At 43.0% G+C, this 18,801-nt stretch overlaps 2 protein-coding genes across 5 annotated transcripts in view; one reads left to right on the forward strand and one right to left on the reverse strand.

Moving 5' to 3' along the window:
* Positions 1–12,853, reverse strand: part of LOC129174289 (cadherin-20-like) — a 44,041-nt gene extending 31,188 nt beyond the window's left edge. For all 3 annotated transcript variants that reach the window (XM_054766130.1, XM_054766129.1, XM_054766126.1), the window contains exon 1: positions 12,684–12,853. The gene's annotated coding sequence lies outside the window, so the exon portion shown is untranslated. The remainder of the gene's footprint in view (positions 1–12,683) is intronic.
* The window catches only part of drosha (drosha ribonuclease III), a 194,613-nt gene that overhangs the window by 3,172 nt on the left and 172,640 nt on the right, over positions 1–18,801 (forward strand). For both annotated transcript variants that reach the window (XM_054766124.1, XM_054766121.1), the window contains exons 2-4: positions 1,360–1,510; positions 1,664–1,841; positions 1,909–1,984. The gene's annotated coding sequence lies outside the window, so the exon portion shown is untranslated. The remainder of the gene's footprint in view (positions 1–1,359; positions 1,511–1,663; positions 1,842–1,908; positions 1,985–18,801) is intronic.

Here is an 18,801-nt window from a genome sequence, read left to right on the forward strand (position 1 = left end):
ACAAGAAGAAGGTTGAAATAGTTGGAAAATAGAAAAAAAGGGAAAAAACCAGCAAAGACTTATTTTTTTCTGGAAATGTATATAATTTCCTCACAGTTAAAAAAAAAAAAGTGGCATCCTTTCATTTTTCACTACGTGGCCCTCGCCGGAAAACGTTTGGACACCCTGCAGTAGACAGTACAGCATGAGTAATGTCTAAATACATCTAAAAACGTCTTGCGCCAAAGTACATCTCTATGTGAGAGCCACATGAACCATCTCGAGCTCTGAGAAGCTCAGGGAGTGGTCTCCTCTGGGACTTAAGACTAAACACGGGGAGCTGCGTTTCAGTTTTATGCTGCCAAAATCTGGAGCAGTCTTCCAGAAGATGTGCGACAATCTTCAACTTTGGCAATGTTCAAGTCCAAGATGAAAACACTTATATTCAACTGTGCATTTCACAACTGAAAGTATTTTATCTGCACTCTTCATTTAATTTTTTTTGTTTTATTGGAATGATTTATGGAATTTTATGTAATGATTTTATGTTTTTAGGGAATGATTTTATGAAGTGATTTTACCCTTCTTTTCTGTAAAGCACTTTGCATTACCTTGGATATGAATCGTTATCCCTTGCCTCGCCTGCTTAAGTCTTCATTGAGCCCAGCTTAAGGCACTTTGAGTGCCGAAGTAGCGTCTGCTTTAGTATTAGCAACAAAGTCACTCTTTGACAGATCGAACCGTTGCCTTTTCCTGATGTCATCCTTGCACTTCACTCTCCAGGCATGGCTAATCAACTTCCGCTCAATCAAACTGTTGTAGTCGCTACTGCGCTAGCAGCATGGCTAGTTATGAAAGTACATTTGGATCACTCTTATCTGGGAAAACTGTTATTTTGGACGACTATCACACTTCCGCCTCCTCAACAGCCATGAAAGTCTACGGAATGCTATGTTTCTGCTCGAGCCACAGTGAAAGCAGCCAAAAAACCCCAGAGTAACATATGAGTGCTAGCCAAAGTTGGACGTCGGAATTAACACGTCCAAAGTATGTCAACGTCTAAGTATGTCTGTAAACCAGTTGAAAAATGAATTTAAAAGTCGACAAAACACACGCCTTCATTTCTTAGACGAATCAAAACAGTTTTGGTCCCAGTATTGAGCCTTGGGGTACCCCGCTAACTATATCGAAGACATGATGTGTGATCTTTCAGCTTCACAAATTGCTTCTTGTTAGTTAAGTACAGCAGGTGCCCCCCAATTTTAATTAATTGTATGAAATACTTTGATCATTTCCATAGACAGTCAAAGATGTAACTGCTATTCTGCTTGCAACCCATCCATCCATCCATCCATTTTCTGTGCCGCTTGTCCTCACTAGGGTTGCGGGGGTATGCTGGAGCCTATCCCAGCTGACTCCGGGCAAGAGGCGGGGTACACCCTGGACTGGTCGCCAGCCAATCACAGGGCTGCTTACAACTCCTCGAGGGCATATTCGCATGGTCACTGTGGACCGCTGTGATGTTCTACTTGTAAGTAGCATTATAGTCCTCATTTCATTTCTTAAGCATTTGCACACAATTTTCAGTTTTGAAGTTGAAAATTTGGCAGTTTTTTTCACATTTTTTCGTGGTGGTGAACCCATTCATCAACTGGACTAATAACCCTCCACCTTCTCGCTGCAGCAAGGTGATAAACACATGTCAAGACATGCAGACTTCTCCATGCCGATACCATCGATCCACTGATGGATTACGCCTCCCTGCTCCACCGGGATGAAGTACACATGGCTCGCAACAATTAGCTAAATAGGCTGGGGATTGATCTACGAACAGCTAAGTGGAGCATCGACTGTCTGTAGAGGTAAATATAAAAAATGTGAAGTGCTGCTGTGATGCAGACGGGTTGAAGTAAAACGTTGTTTTATTAGGTGTCCTGCCTTCTCCAGTAGCAGACGTGGCGCAAACCCAGGGTGACACATAGCAGAACCCAAACAAAATGTGCTGGTGAGTAGCCAGACATGCAAATGTTTGGTTGGCATGTAGCTTCCTTAAACACAGTGTTTACAAAAGAGTCTTGAGACACAAATTGTCTATTTCACACGTCAAACTTTAACAAAGAACAGTGTACACAAGTGTGCTTCCTTGACATTTCACTTCCGTGGATCCCAATTGAAACCACAGGAGTATGAGACACATTTTTACAAATATTTTGCCAACAATATTTAGCAGCAGGGCTGCGCAACATGAAATGAGAGAGGTCCCTCCATTATGCAAAATGGTCTTTTAAAAGCTGTTTTAACGGTAAATTGTGTCCCTAGAGCCTGTTTATGAGCACCAAATGTAAAAAAAAAAATCTCTCATCTCCCTCACTTGTTTGCTACGCTTTTCAGAAAAGAGGCGCTCAAATGCTCGCTTTTGAAGTTGAGGGAAAAACCTCTCACCTCATGAACATAAAACCACCGCTGACCTACCCCTGAGCCCACCTCGTGTATATGCCCACCACTTCACAGAGGGTATCTTTGTAAAAACAAAACAAAACAGTAGGCTACAGATGTGAGAGCTGCAAGTTTAATAGTTTGTTTTTTCTTCAGCAGATAGGCCAACCTAGAATGATATTGATGGTAAAATTTGAGTGTAATGTTAGCACTGTAGTTCACATAGCTCTGCTCGTGTTTCTAACGTTTGTGTCCTCCTGTCCCACTCCTTAATGTTGTTGTTGTATATGCTATATTGCATCTATTAACGTTGGACAAGCGTTACAGTGTAGATGTAGGAAGTGGATGAAGCATGTGGAGACACACACTTGCCAACTCAGCTCTTTAGCATTAAAGCAGGGGTGTCCAAACTGCGGCCCGGGGGCCATTTGTGGACCGTGGCTATTTTTTTATTCGCCCTCTGCACATTTAAAAAATACAATTAAACAAGAAAACTAACAAAAACAACAAAAAATAAACAAACAGTAGTAATTTTACAAAATATTAGACAAAAGTCATAGTATTAAGAACAAAAGTTGCTTTATGAGCATGAAGTCATAAAACATTGAGAGAAAATGTAAATTTTGAAGCATAAAGTTGAAATATAAAAAAAAATTTAAAGTCATAATATTAGAAACAAATCAAAGAATAAAGCTGCTATTTTTGGAAAATTAAGTTGTGAAAAAATATTACAAAAATAGCCAAAACATTATGGGAATAAAGTCACAATGTTCAGAAAAAAAATAGTTGAAAGTTTGAAAGTTGAAATATTTGTACAATAGAAAAGCAACAACAGCAAAAATGCAAAAGCAAGCAGAGGAGAAAAGGTTCATTACAATAATACGCTTCGTCACCTGTAAGACAAAACTGAGTTAAAAAAAAAATTGCATAGCTCGTTAGCATAGCTACATGGATTGGTTTACAAATTGTAAAATATGAAAGTGGCCCTCGCACCCTTTGATTTTTCAGTACCTGGCCCTCTCTGGGAAAGTTTGGACACCCCTGCATTAAAGCGACAGAGACAGTTTCAAGTAGGGTTTACTAAAAACGCTTCTAAACATTCTCAATTCCTGCAGCAGAGCTAGATTTCTTCCATTTCTTGTTAGTGCATGTGTGTGCGCCTATTGTTCAGTGTGGGCTGCCACTCAACACAAATCAACAAACAAACGTGTTGACTGGTTGAAGAAACGCCATCTATTCCATCTGAGACCAACAACAAGCTGGAAACAAATGAACATAATTGTGTCAATCAACTACAATATTCATGCCGTTTTCAAAGTGATAAGCACATTTAGGACATAGCAGCCATAAATAAACTGTTTTACTTCTGCAGACCACATGAGCGTCATTGTAAAAGTCTTTGAGGTTGTTGGGTGGTGCCCGCCTCTCATCATAATAGCTGTGACAATGACACTTCGCAATAGAGGTGCATGGATGTTGGCACTGCAGTAAAAATGATTTAGCAACCCTCAAAGAAGATGGTGCAGGGCATGGCAGTGAAGGATGAAAGTGTACCCCCTTCAGCTCATTTCCATCTCTGGGGACTTCCACGCAACACAGCCTTGACTGGGATCACAAACCCACTGTAACCTTAGCAGCTGTATTTCAGATAAATGGTGCCATAAATCTGAGGTGGTTTATGTTTTTTAAAAAAAGACATGCCACTGTCTCACATCCTTTGTAAGATCCTATCATTACGTGGACTAAAATTATGAAATGGACTTAACTCGTGCCCTGGAGGTCAAGCTTGTGTGGATCTCAGAGCGAGGAAAAGATGAATTGAGGCGTGTGCACGGTGTCATAGAGGGATTATGTTTATCAGAGGCCAGACGGGACCTGCTGGACTGGCAAAGGGTACACAAAACCAACTATCATGTGATACCTAGAGGGTAACTGCATCATCTTACTGAAACATACATCATCTCCTTTGACAAGTATCACATAACTACACAACTTCCTCATCTTGAAAATGAGTGGGCCACTTTCCATAATGCATTGTTCCTTATGGAGAAATGACAGGAAGCAGCGTTGTCAACATGAAACATGACAGCGCACATCTGTGTTACGCCATTCAGGACAGGACGTAGCTGGAGTAGTTTGTCACGCAAGTTCTAATTTACAACATAAATGTCTTCCAGGTTGTCCTAAAGGCTAAACTCAATCTTCTCTATCCGAAATGGAGTGAATAATTGAAAGCAAGCACTGAAAAGCCTTGACTCGTTTTCCAGGTGACATCAGCTGATTGTGTCTCTTGTTATAATGTTCCGAGACTCTAATGTTCAGCCCATGCTTGAGTAGGCGTACATGCTCCTTAAAATAGGCTGATGGGTTCAACGCTCGCCAAGTGGACCTCCAGGCATTGAGGCCAATTACTTGTGTTCTGCTCGGTGTGTCTCTGCACAAACATCTCGGTGTGTCCGCAAGGACTATCGCCACTCTCTTGTTTAAAGAGAGGAAATGTGTTTGCTGTTTGCAAAGTGTGGGCGGAGAGTTTTTTTTTCTTTTTCTCCTCATCAGTCTCTTCCACTCTGACAAGCTTCCTGCCGAGTCTGCTGAAGGCTTTGGCACCGGAGGGGGGGCATCTCCACAAAGAACATGTGAAAATCAATGAGGTTTAGCTAAGCCGGCTATCAATCCTTGCATCGCCACATCATCTTTGCTTTTCCCGCATTGCAACAGAAGAAAAACACACCTCCCAAACATTGTACTTTGTGTTGGTGCTTGTACACAACCACCTTTAAGTGAGTCAAGGAGGAAGCTGCAGTGGTCCAGATCTAAAAAATCCAGGTCTGGTCTGGTCATCTCTGGATCTACCCTTGCTTTCTACGAACTGTGTTTCATCATTTTGGGCCTATATTGGTGTGCTCAGTGGTCAGACTGTCAACCAGTTTTTCTTTTACCCCGTGTTTGTCCAGTCCTTATTGTGTTTGAGTGTCACTGTTTTAGAAGGTGGAGGGATACAAAAGGAGGTTGGAACCAGAGGCAGGAACAACATTTCAAAAGGAAGAAGTATTCAGAACAGAATGTTTTCACAAAGGGAACTAAAGGACTATGACTGTTCAATCTGCTCACCCCCCCTTTGCCAAGACCTCATTCTAGACTCAAGTCCATACAGATTTGAAAGCATCATACCAGACTTCACCCCTCGCTCATTGACACACTTGGCCAAAAGCAGGGACGGGTAGCAAGAGCAGGTGAATCAGTCCATGGTGCCCAAAGTCAGCTGGGATGGACTCCAGTTTCCCAGTGACCCTGATCAGAAAAACTAATGGACAAAATAAAATAAGTCAATACCATGCCATACCATGAATGCCAGTTCAAGTCAGGTTCCTGTGGTTCCTGGTCAGTAGATGCTACCATACCTGGTGCTAAACATAAAGTAGATTGACTCCTTGTACATCTGCAGGAGACAAAGCCATTATCTGATCAGCAAAGGTGAGACCGTCTTGTCTCATCACACTGCTCCAACCCCCTCGGCCCCACCTGTCAAATTGGTTATCACTCTGCAGATTCATCCATGATGAGCTGCCAAATGTTATCCTCTCGTCATGACCCCATGTGACACTGCATCTTCCTTAAGGTGCGTCTGTCTAGCGTGTCGACAAGAATCGTGTTGCAAGGTGAACAAACAGAACAGGGCGACGAGCAGTCGTCTGTTTGTTTGTGTGCATGAAATTGGGATTGCGAGTGTTTCTGCCTTTACTTTTGCTCGCTGATAAAGTCTCACAGCGAAGGAGGAGGGATGTTATTTGTTTACTTCCCCCTCCAAGCTGAAATCTCCCTATGCAGACCACATAGTGCACTCTTCTATTTTGCCTCTCATTATGGAGCTAAAGCAACGGGTTCCTCTGCTCGTGGCGCTGAGCTTATCCATTAGCGGCCTTCCCGCCAGGAGAGGCGGAGGCAATCTTGTGAGCAGCGAAGGAAGCGAAGCAACCCCCCCTTGCCCCCCTCCCTCAACCCAAGCAGGGTATGAGAGGTGAGACATGCTCCACAGAGAACAAGTCGGCCACATTGTGCAGACTAAATCATCTCAAGGTGATGATGCCGAGTGTGACCGGGTGCTCGTATAACTGGTAGCGTTTTTGGTCGTCCTTTCTGAACTAGTGGCAGTTTGGCCTTGGCAGAGGTCTGAGCTGTATCGACTGATGGCACAAGTGCATGCACCTGTGCTGACACATTTTAAAATATAAATAAATGCAAAGACTCAAAATAATCCAAAAGTCAAAACCCACCCTTTTGTGTGGGTATTAAAGACGTGTCATTTAATGAAGGTGAAGTAATTAATGACAGCCGCCACCTTGCACAGTAGAATAATTGTAATGATTCAAATAAGACTGGAAATAATCCACTACATCAGAGAAACTGCAGTAACACAGCAGTGTAGAAGTGATGGCATAAGAAATCAGACAAAACACACACATGCTCAATGTGAGTGCAGGGCAGCGGGGGCCCAAGTCCAGCACAGTAAAACTTTTGTGAGTACCTTTTTCATTGTTGTGATGCAGAGTCTTTAGAAACTTCTAACTTCCAGCTACCCGCGATCATCACCATAATATTAGCGGAGGTGTTGTGTTGATTCAGGCAACCTCATTAGCATTCCTCCGTTCCGTGTTTTTTCCTCCAGCAGTGTCTCTGCAGTGAAAGCGTTGGAGACGACAGGTTGCAGCCCCTGTGGTCCTCTGAGCGAGGGACTCTCATTAAGTCTCTTTACTACAATGGACCTCCATTGTTCTCTGTGTCAACCTGGCCAAAGCTCTCTTGTGCACATTTGATTCAACCCTTTCTTTATTTCCTAACATACTTTTTTATTGGAGCTGCTGTTTGGGCTTTGGAGGGGTACCAGTATCCTGCTACCCGTCGTTAATCTGCAAGGTGAAGCAGCCCAAAGTACTTTGATGAAGACGAAGCTGATTGCTCACCAGAGACCCTCATTTCCTTTTAGGGTCAATTAGAAAACTTAAATAGGCAAACTTTGAAAAAGTTAGTTGTTGATTGCACAGGCATTTCTGTTGTTTTCCGAGGAGTTTCCTGGGTGGTGTAATCACCTCACTAATATGCACAGCCTTTTATCCAGACACTCGCATTAATCAAGTGGTCCTGAGCGGTAGCGGATGATTGGGACAATAAGTGGTGCGTGTCCCCGAGAGATGCGTGTCATCCAAACAGCCATTAAGTGTTTGGACACTATAGCTCCATTACAAGTGTGACTCACGCCGCTCGGCGAAAACTCCTCCGTTCCTGTCAATCGCACGGGAACTGTCAAGTGGGTGATATACGGAGAAAAAAAATTAGAATGCAGGGCTAAAATTGCTTCCCAAAAAACATGGCAGATTAAACTTGTCTGTCTGGCTGAGGGAAACAAACAATGGCCTGATGGGAGCCATTTGTCAGGGGGGAGATTGAGGAGGCAGCACGGCAATGGCCCACATCTCCATAAATCATGTTGACAATTGACTCCAACTGTGAGTGGATGAGGTCTCCCATAAAAAGTCCATGTAGGACATCTCCCTGTCCCTCGAGACTCAAACACGACAATGTGTCGCTGCACGACCCGCGATGGCTGCAAGCGATGCTGTCCACACACTCCATTTAAGAGATAACGTGAATTTTGTTCGAGGTAAATTTAGTCCCGTGTTGCCGAGGCTGCGCTTATTACGTGGCGCGATTCACACAGCCATTTGTCTCTGACTGACTGCTTGATGAATGCAACATGAGAGCTGCCTCAAAATAAAAAATCAACCTTTACAAAGACAATAATGCTCAGTTTTGTCTCGTAGCAAAGCAAGTACTAACTACAGATGCGCTTCTGACTCCTCACATGATGTTTTACAACACTTAAGTGTATAATCTTATCCACCCCCCGCTGCTGCCAAGCCCTTACGGCTCAGATTGTGTTGTTTATGTTGCTTCCGCCAGATGTTGATTCAAGCGCCCCAACAGATGACACAACTTTGCCAGCAGCCGAGGAAACAAATCCACAATCCAACACTCAGCGGGCTTAGCTTTCCAATCGCCTGCTTTGTTTACACGTGGCGACGCCTCACATGTGCACTCACCAAGGCAAGGCACAACCATATATCCGTACTGATTCAAATATAAAACGACACCCTTCATACACTCTGTTGTGGTTTGTTTAGCATTCACACTGGTATTTTTTTCAAAGGCTGTGGTAGAGCAGCTTTCCTGACATATGACATGACACAAATAACTCACATATTCCAAAAGGAACAACGTCTGCTGGGTTTATTTCACGAAAAGCTTCTAAAATATACTTTTAAAAGAGCGCCGTTGCCTTCAAGCACTCAGCTCTGCTGACTAAAATTACAGCAAAGAGGACACCAAAATTAATAAAATGAAAATTTAAATTACTACTATGCATGAATTTCCCGACTCCAAATAGAAGACTCGTCTTTTTCATAAAGTAAGCTTGGGATAAAAAGCAAGCCTTAAAGGTATGTTGGAAATTGTATGACATCCCCATCAACAGTGAAAATACCTCCTCGAAAAAATCAGACCTCACAAATCCCTCTGCGTTATGTTATGTCTCCCGCTTTGTCCAGCGCACTGTCGCCTGTGCATTCACGTGTATGTGATGAAGACGCTCTCATCTTACACGTAAACAAGATGGCCGTGGCGGTCCGTCACAGAAGAAGATGCGAGCGTCTTCATCACATACACAAGAATGGAGTGGCGACAGTGCGCAGGGATACGGCGGGAGACAAACACAAAAACGCAGAGCGACTTGTGAGGTCTGATTTTTTTTGAGGAGGCATTTTTATGATGCAAATGTATTACTCTTTTGAACGCATATAGTTTGGAGAAGCCAAAATCTTTACGTAAATGACCCAGCAACTAAACGGAACTATGTTCCTCGTCACGGAAATCCGACCAGAACTGGACTGACCGAGTGGCGGGGGTAAGTCATTGTTGATGGAGTACGCTGCTGATGGGGATGTCATACAACTTCATGTAAAAAAATTCCAACTAGCACATACAGAGTAGCCTAAATTCAGCATACGTGTGCATTTAATTTCAGGCACATTGTCTTGTTTAATAGTACGTAGTAGTACTTAATACTTCAAATGGCATCATTGAGCAAACGTTTGCTGATAACAAGCAAAAATTGTAAAAATATTCAGTTACCCTCCATGGCACAGTTGGGAAACTGTAAGACTTCCATCAGAGTGAGACACTGTTAGGTGCCCCTCAGGTGCAGATGATGTGGGTGATAAACGCGGGGTGTTGGTGCATGGGAACTTGTGTTGTGTGTGTGTCTCGTGTTTCTCTTTCATCCCAACGTCTGTGGCACTCGGACATACCATGAGACAGCCGACACCTGTCCCCTGTGAATGTGATACCTGCACATAATGGACTGCAGCTCAAAGAGGAAAATGTAGACTGGGAACTTTTCCAGAGGTCATGTTTTATAGGCGGAGATAGCGACACGTACACGTGTAGCCAGGAAAAAGGACAAAAGGATGTACATTGTCATGTGTGTAGTTGCAGCTCCCACGTTATTAAGCCTTGCAAAAGTGTAACTTAGTGAAAGGATGCAGTTTTTCCAAGTGTAGAGAAGGCAGAATATGTCTGGAATAACTAGATTTTTTTACTTGCACGGACGCCTGAGAAGAATCAATCCCTATCCAATTCATACATGAGGTGGCTGTGTTTATTAATTGAAGTCGTTCTGAAAGGCTGTTTTGCCTGAGAGTCAGTATGATTGCTTTCTTCCAGCCAAGAAGACTCCGAATAATTCACTGAGGTTACAGCCAGTTGCAGCAGCTGCTTCATGAAAAGAAAGCCCACATGCAACCACTGCTTGCAGAGCAAGCGGGGCTTTGAGGAATTTGTTCCCACTTGATCCAAACAAGGACCTTGCAAATATCAGAGGACATTATGAACAAAAAAGCTTTGTACCTTGTTGAACACAAGGCATCAAAGCTGTTCAGGATCCTGACACACTTGCCAAACATTGATTTATTTTTGCCTCAGCTCGAGTTGCAACATGAGCCCCGAGGTAAGTTGATCCATTCAAGGCCATCAAAGCTTCAAACTACACAAAAACTACATGACGCTCCATCAGTTGTCCATTTGCCAACAAGCGCCAAGCTTTTGTTTCGTTTCTGGTCACCATGACGACATGCATGACGCCCCGCCAGGGTGTCCAATAACAAGACCATCGAAGAAGGTCGGAAACATGGCCGTCACTGTAACATATGAGTTGTACAAATGTCAACACACGCCTGGACTGACTGATGCCATGTTGGCAAACAAGGCCGACAAGGTCCTTGATGTTCTCACAAGATCCTTGCGGTGGTGGCCCATAAAGCAATACGAGGCGCCAGAGCCTGCAGTCATTCAATTAAGGATTTACGGGCCTATTGATTTTTACCACGCGCCAAGTGTCTCACGTCTGGGAAACAACAAGGAGACGTTTATCGGACGAGGTGATGATGACTTTGGTCTTTAACGTGATGGACAACTGCGACGAGGCTATTGACAAGCGGGGAAAAAGTGGCGACATTAGCGCACACAGTAAAGTCTAGAAAATGTCATGTGTGTTCATGCATGAGTCGGCACACGCTGGACTTTGACTTTGTGGATTATTTTGGAGTTCTTTTGTTTATTTTTACTGTGCAAGGTGGCAGTTATCATTAATAGCTGGCAGAAGGAGCAATGGCATTAATTATACAACAGGGCTATGTTACGCGCGGCGCATGTTCATGCATGAGTTACCACACCGTGGACTTTGACTTTGTGTGTTTTTTTTTTAGTTGTTTAGTTTCTATTTCTATTATGTAAGGTGGTGGTTATCTTTAATAGCTGGTGGGAGGAGCAGTGACATTAATTCTACAACACTATGTTGTGCGATCTGCAAGTCTGTCCATGCACAAGTCGGCTGCAGACTATGACTTAGTGGATTATTTTTCTGTTCTTTTTATTTCTACTGTGAAAATAACTGTCGGGTTCGGTTGGATTAATTTCAGAACACGGGTACTCGGTGCACCCTCACCTGTTATGACATTTGACTCAGCATAACAAGGTTGATGTATAGTGATGTATAGTGGCTGCTATCATTAATAACTGGTGGAAGGAACCTATACAAGGCAGTTGTGTTGCACACATGCCGCTGTGTGTTTGAGTTGGCTTATACATTGACTTTGTAGATCATTTGGATTTGTTTTTTTAAATGTTATTACATAAGGTGGTTGTTATTAATATCTGGCAGAAGGAGCAATCATGTTAATCCAATGCTGCAACATTGCGTGCCAGCATATCAGTGCACTGCTGACTTTGTGGATTGGCTTGAGGTGTTTTGTTTATTTGTACTGTACACGGTGGTGGTTTTCATTAATAACTGGAAGGAGGAACACATCCACGTTGGGCACCAATGCGTTTGCCACACCCACCTTAGAGGTTATACTGTATTCGTGAATTTTTGCTGTGAAAAAGTTCCATTGGAGAACTTCAAAGATCCATAATATTGGATTTCGGACATTTGTCCAGTCAACAAATGTCTTCAAGTCCATCAGCCATATACTTCCATTTCGCATGCCTGTCCATGTAAATGACTTTGGCCAAGCAGTTGCACCGGCACGGTTTCTGACCTTGGGGCTATTGAGCTTGGCTCCGTCCAAAGTAGCTTATGTGAAGAGCGTCCGCTCACGTGACCTCCACTTTCAGACTGACAGCAGGTGAACGCCAGCACGGAAATCGCTAGCATCTGTATGATGAGTGGGGGGACACGACGCAAACCTCATAGGCGTCGGCTCCAACGTGGCCCTGTGACCCCAAGCTGCACACCCCACGCTGCTTAATGAACTGTTTAATATTCAGATGGCGTTTTAGGACGTGGAAGTGTGGATGCAATACTATTAAGGCCGTGATGGAGATGGGGGGTGGCTGGTCATGATGTAGATGTTGAACGAGCACACAATGACATCTTTATCCTTGCAGGACTTGGCAGGGTTGAGTCGTATCGGTGAGGGGGGTGAAAAATAGAAATCCTACTGTCCCCCCCACCCCTTGTTGGCGCTGCCTTGCCTCAGCTGCCGTGGTTACGGGAGCAGAGCTGGCGACCACTCTTCCTCCCCCAGACACCCCCTTACCACCCCTTCTTGTGACATTAAGTCTGCTGACTCACTTGTTCCTCAACTTTCTCACGCCAACAAACTAAGACGCTTACCTTGTGAGGGCATATAATCATCAGCATGTTTGTATGTTACCTTTAAGGTGTCCCAGAAGTAGTCGTCCCCTTCAGCCACTTTTTACCCTCTCAGGAAAGGAAGGCAAATAAAAGAAGCCAGCGTCTTCTTCTCTTCCTCGCTCCGTCTCACTCGCCGTCTGACTCAGACAAAGTAATCTTCAAGTGATGAGACAGACCTCCTCTTGCTGCCTTGCCTCAGCTTGCTCTAAATGCCTTCTCGGCTCTCCCCATCCTCTTGCTTCCTCTCTCCCTCCCTCCCTTCTTCCATCCTTCCCACCTCCCTCCCTCCTCCCTTGCTGCACGCCTCATGAATGTTTAGACACGCCAATTGCAGCCCAAAGGCACCAAATTAACCTGCAGGATTTTAAAAATGCGCTCGCTTCCCCTTCACTTTCTCCTACTTTTCTGTTTGCTCAGAGGCACAATCCCACACAAGGAGGGGGTGAGGTTGCTTCACGGGACTGCGGGCCGTCCATATGTGCACACATGAGGAAATGAAGTCATTAACAAACATGAGCATTAAAGAGGAATATGTTTGATAAATAAGTAAATATTTACCACCCGCGGCCCTTTGCTAATTAATGATTCATTGTCCAAGCGATTGAACAAATTGAGTTGTTAGGAATCAACAGAACCCTGATTCAAGCTAAACATATACCCGGAAAATTGTTGCAGCATAGTCATTTACATGCATTTGTTTGTGTAACTGTTCTACTTCCCAACCGCTGCACACAAAACGGTGAAAATGTGTTAAAACATGCACCCCTACTGTGCATTATTGGTTTTGACAAATACACCACATGGTGGCGCTGTTTTTACAGCTCATAAATAGGTTTGACTTGAAATTTCTCACACGGCTCAATGTGCTCTCAAAAGAACCCACTGTAACTTTAGGGTATTACGAGGAATCACCACAAGATTTCGCAAACACCTTTAGGGGACTGATAAGCACATGTGTGTAAAACTTCAGCAAGATTAGTTGAAAAACATGGCCGCCATCAAGGAACCAGAACATAGGGCCTCATTCATGAACATCTTCTTAAAAGTCTTCTTAAGAACAGTACTTAAGAAGGCGCGGGTTGGAAACTGTGCCACATTCACGACACGTTCTTAAGTAGGGATAATCGTTCGCACCTGTGTTCTTAGGTTGATGAATGCCAACTGCGATGCCCGTGCATGTAAGGCCTAATTTGCAGAGGTCACCGCCTGTTATTTCCTATATAAGGTAAAAAATGTGCCGTGCGCAACAGGCAGCTGGAGGCGGAGATGGCAACGCACAAGGGCAAGACTGAGGAGCAGCTGGACAACAAACGAAAGAAAAACTTCAATTCTACTGAAATAGAGGTGCTTTTACAAGGAGTGAGCGAACACAAGACCACCTTATTTTCAAGTGTATCCACCGGTCATCAGGCCATCCAAAAAGAGTCGGCATGGAGCACCATTGCAGGAAACATAAATGCCGTTTCCACGGAGAAACGCACCACCGCAGAGGTTAAAAAGAAGTGTTTTGACTTAAAAAAAAAGATTAGACTTCACCGGAGGGATCTGGAGGAAACGGGAGTTGGGCCATCAATCAGAAACCAAACCATTTCGGAAACTCTAGAAAATATTTACACAATCATGATGGAAAAATAAAGTCAAAATACGTAGTTTGTGTGTGACTATTTTTTCTGTGGTTAGATTTGATTAGACGCTGCCTAATTAATACAGCAGCCCCGTGCTCTGGCTCAAGACGTGGCTGGGGGCGCATGTCGTTATCTGGGGGTGCCACGTGCGCAATAGGCACACCACGTTTCATTGCGATGTTATTCTGATGATCCTGCACACCTGCAAGAACAGAGAGGGAAGCCTGAAGCGGGACATCAAATATTCGTGGCTTTCAGCAAATAAATCTAATGGTCCCTTTACATTCTCTCTCTGCGCAGCGCACGTCCAGCCAGGTACCTTTTTTTTTGATGAATTGGGATTTGAATATATATTTATCGATGGAGTATATGTTAGTTGTTTTAATGATAAATAATTGTTGGGATATTTTATTTGCACTACATTTTTCGGGATCAGGTTGCAAAATCCATCATGAGGGCGATTGCGCATTGAAAGTGCAAGCTTTGCTTATGCGTGAGAGTCCTCCTGAGCGTTTGTAGAATTTGTTCTTAGATCTAAGAACTGTGAGTTAAGAACACGTTTCGTGAATGCCAAAAATCTTCGTAAGAAGGCTTTTAGAACACATTTGTGCGTAAGAACGTTTCGTGAATGAGGCCCATAGAAACTCATTGGCCGTTAGCCATTGACCATTTGTCTCATGATTATAAAACTTTGAGGATATCTGTGTTACATGTATGTTAGCTTGTCTTCCAAAGCATTTTGACCACATTTTGACCATACTGCGGCAGATGCCGATAAAGCTCATTGTCCTGCGAGAATGGCGGCGAGGATCTTAACGGCAAGCGTCCAATGTCTTGTGTTCCGCTGCAGTGTCTCCATTGTTCTTCCGAAAGCTCCCTTGAGGCACAGGCTCAGCAGGTGATTCTGACGCAGAGTTCACTCCAGGCTCAGCGACGGAACAAATTAGCAACAGGACAGGTAAAAATGGCAACAGCGGTAAAAAACCCCCCCAAAAAAACAGGTTCTACCCTTTACTTATCCAATTCAATAGAAAGCAGTACAGAAACTTTGACCTTCAGCATTGGGTGTCTCGTCTTGACCAGTCTCCGTCCACTAGTCAACTGTGTTTAGCTCCACCCTTTCGGTACCCTTGATAAACCAAAGATAGTTGGCCAAAAAGTGGTCCAGTACAGATCTTTTGGCACATAAACATGGTAAAATGTTGTCTTTGTCACACACAAACTTTAATGGAGTTCATTGCTTCGACATGCAGCAAGACGCGCTATTCTATGCTTTTGCCCCCGAGGCGGGATGCTAAAATGTGCCGTATCGATCGACACTGTGACTAAAACAGCTCACCTTATGTTGATTTTAATACCCCTGTCTGGCAGCAACTCGATGCCACGCATCAGGAATAAAAAGGAATTAAGAAAAATCCAATGTGGTCTTGAGTAGGCTTTCATTGTCCCAAAGCTGTTAGCAATCAGCTCGGAGCATGACAACAATCAATGGGAAAAACAAGTCCCACCGTCAATCTACCAGTGATTCTTTTTGTCCTGTTATTTTCCTTTAACAGACCCAAACGCTGCACACAAAAATATGCTTACTATAAAATCTTGCCTGCAGGACATCCTGTGATCGCATTAATTATTCACCAAGGCTCGTGCACGAACCAGAGCACAGTGGATTGTGTCTTTGTGGATTATTTCAAGTGTTTTTATTTTTTTGTACTTTTCAAGATACTGGCGGAACTGGTAGAATGATTGCTCGCATTAATTATACGTCACAGCCTTGTGGCATGCATGTTAACACACGAGTCAGTGCACCATGGATTTTGACTTTGTGGATTAACTGCATTTTTTAAACATTTTTGTTATTATTAATGCAAAAACATCACATCACATTTTTACCACATGGCCACATACGTGTTCCCGCATGAGCCCATGCAACGGGAACTTGGTGGATTATTTTGTGTTATTTTCTTAATTTCTACTGTGCAGTGTGGCGGTTATTATGAATAGCTGGCGGGAGTAGCATTCGTGGTACTCATATGACACAGTTGTGTTGTGCGCTCACATGCATGTGTGTTCCTGCGTGATGGATTTTGACTTTGTGTATTATTTCAAGTGCATTTGTTTCTACTGTGCAGTTTGCCGGTTATCATTAGTAATTGGGAAAAACAAGCCCGCCGTCAATCAATCATAACAATTTTTGACTTGTTTCCCCTGCATGCTGCGCAGCAAAAATATGGATGATCTTCAAATCTTGGCGGGAACAATCAACACAGCTGTAGGACAGGCTGCTATCCTCGACTACGGGATTATGTTAACAAGGCAGCCATCTGCATGCTAGCAGACAAAAAACAAGTTAAACAGTTTCTCAATGACTCTATTTCCAAGTGTATCACTGTGTAGTTGCAGTTAGAAGCGAAAACCCTGAGGTGTAAAAAGATCACGTTGTGTTTTGGGAGGAAAAAAAGGCCAGCGAGGACACACTCCATGATGTGTGTTTTTTTTTCCTCAGAGAGAGTACTTTCCACACAGCCACTCTGTACGTGTGATTGATTTCGCGGCTTGAGCCGCGGGAGATGATGAAAGTTTGCATGTCTCGCCTCCTAAAGCTATAAATCACATCGATCAGCCGCTATAATAAGGCCGTGCCTACGCATCCCCAAGAGAGAGATGAGAAAACAATTAGAGGAGAAAAAGCTCCGAAGCTGAGGTGAAACATGACCACAAAGAGGCTAAACGAGGATGACGCTCCTACGATGATGCAAAGAGATTGTTCTTCAAATTGAAGATAACAGTCTAACTTATTCTATGTTGTTTTCCGTGTAAAGTTTTCAGCTAATCTCATTGAGATGCTTATTAGTATTCTAAATGACTGAATTCATAAAAGATGCCTATTAATGCTATTCATCTCATTTTTGCAATTGTCCTTTAGTGGTCATGTCAGTTTAGAAATAGAAAACTGTGCAGAAAATTGATTTCATTTTCTGCAGTTGGCTTCACATTCGTGTTTTAAAAGCAGCCAAGCAATAAAAACTGTCAGCTGCTGATCCAAATTGTTTATTGTATCTGTGGAGTCCGACCAGATGCGCAAAGAGCTCAGAGGCTTATTCTACTCCTCAATAATAATATATCTATATATATTTTTTGTTATCTTCTATCCTGATATCCGTGCAGGCGGGTGTCACTGATGGACGAATCAATAACGAGAGGAACTCTGTGCAGCATCAGTGGAATATAGTGACAGGCACAAGCAGGAAAAATGGGAGGAAAAGTACATTTTTCCTTATGCTATGTCAGGGATCTCCAATTTTTTGTCCACCGAGGGCCACCTACTGAAAAAAGTAAGGGTGCAAGGGCCACTTTGATATTTTGTAAAGCAACACACGTACCGTAAAATTCCGGACTATAAGTAGCTACTTTTTTCACATGCTTTGAACCCTGCGGCTGAAGGAACTGCAGTTCCCATGATGCTTTGAGTGCAGATTCAGGGAGTAGTGAATTGGACTAGTGAAGTGGACCCTAATATCACGTATTGAAGTTTAATGCAGCAATCTGACAAATCTTAAGTAAAATTGCAAATTGCAACTTTTTCCTTGTAATTTTTCTGCTTGTAATTATGACTATTCCCATGATAGTTTGACTTTACTAAGTGCATATTTTAAAAACCAAATTTTCCCAAAATATGTTATTATACAAGTATATGTATGCTGTATATAATACATATGTGTATATACATGTATTATACTGTACATACATATATTGTATATACACACATATATACATACATATATAATATACATGTTATATAACATACTGTATATAATAACGTAATTTCTTCAAAATAATGTTATTACATATGTATATATTATATATAGATCTTATATTTGTGTGTGTATTGCTGCTGATTTTTACATTTTTGCTGTTGATGTTTTTTGTTTTTAGAATGTGCCGCAGGCCAATAAAAAAACAGCAGCGGGCCGCGAGTGCACACTTTGGACACCCCTACCATGCGGTCAAATGTATTGGGATACCTACAGGAAGTAGCCTTTGGGCACCGGGAAAGATAAAAAGGCATTCCACAAAGTGTTCTGACAAATTTAAGCAACTTAAAGTCCTCAAGTGATTTCAGTCCCATGTGGAAGCAACATACTGTAATTGGTGCAAAGAAACTACCGCAGAAAGTTTGACAAAGTTAGTGAATTGTCAAAAAAAGTTGACACTGTCAAAAATGTCAATGCTGCATGAATAATAGATTTGCTTTTGCTCTTCCTTGGCTAGCGTAACATAGTTTTTTTTTTTACAATTAGTAAGTATTCTGTCTGTTCCCTTTGTCCTCCAGCTTCTTCCAGTAGTGGCTTGATGAATAATTTGGGCCGAGAGCCGTCTGCTTGGAGGTGCGGAATGCAGGGAAAACTTCAGCGCAGAGGTAGACCGCGAGGAGGATCCAAGGCCCGTCGGGTTTGATCCTGACTGGCTTGTGCAGCTAATCTGTCTCCAAAGCCTGATGTGCAATTGCATGTC

This window comes from Dunckerocampus dactyliophorus, chromosome 21 (genome assembly GCF_027744805.1).
Source record: "Dunckerocampus dactyliophorus isolate RoL2022-P2 chromosome 21, RoL_Ddac_1.1, whole genome shotgun sequence".
Classification (NCBI taxonomy): Eukaryota; Metazoa; Chordata; class Actinopteri; order Syngnathiformes; family Syngnathidae; genus Dunckerocampus; species Dunckerocampus dactyliophorus.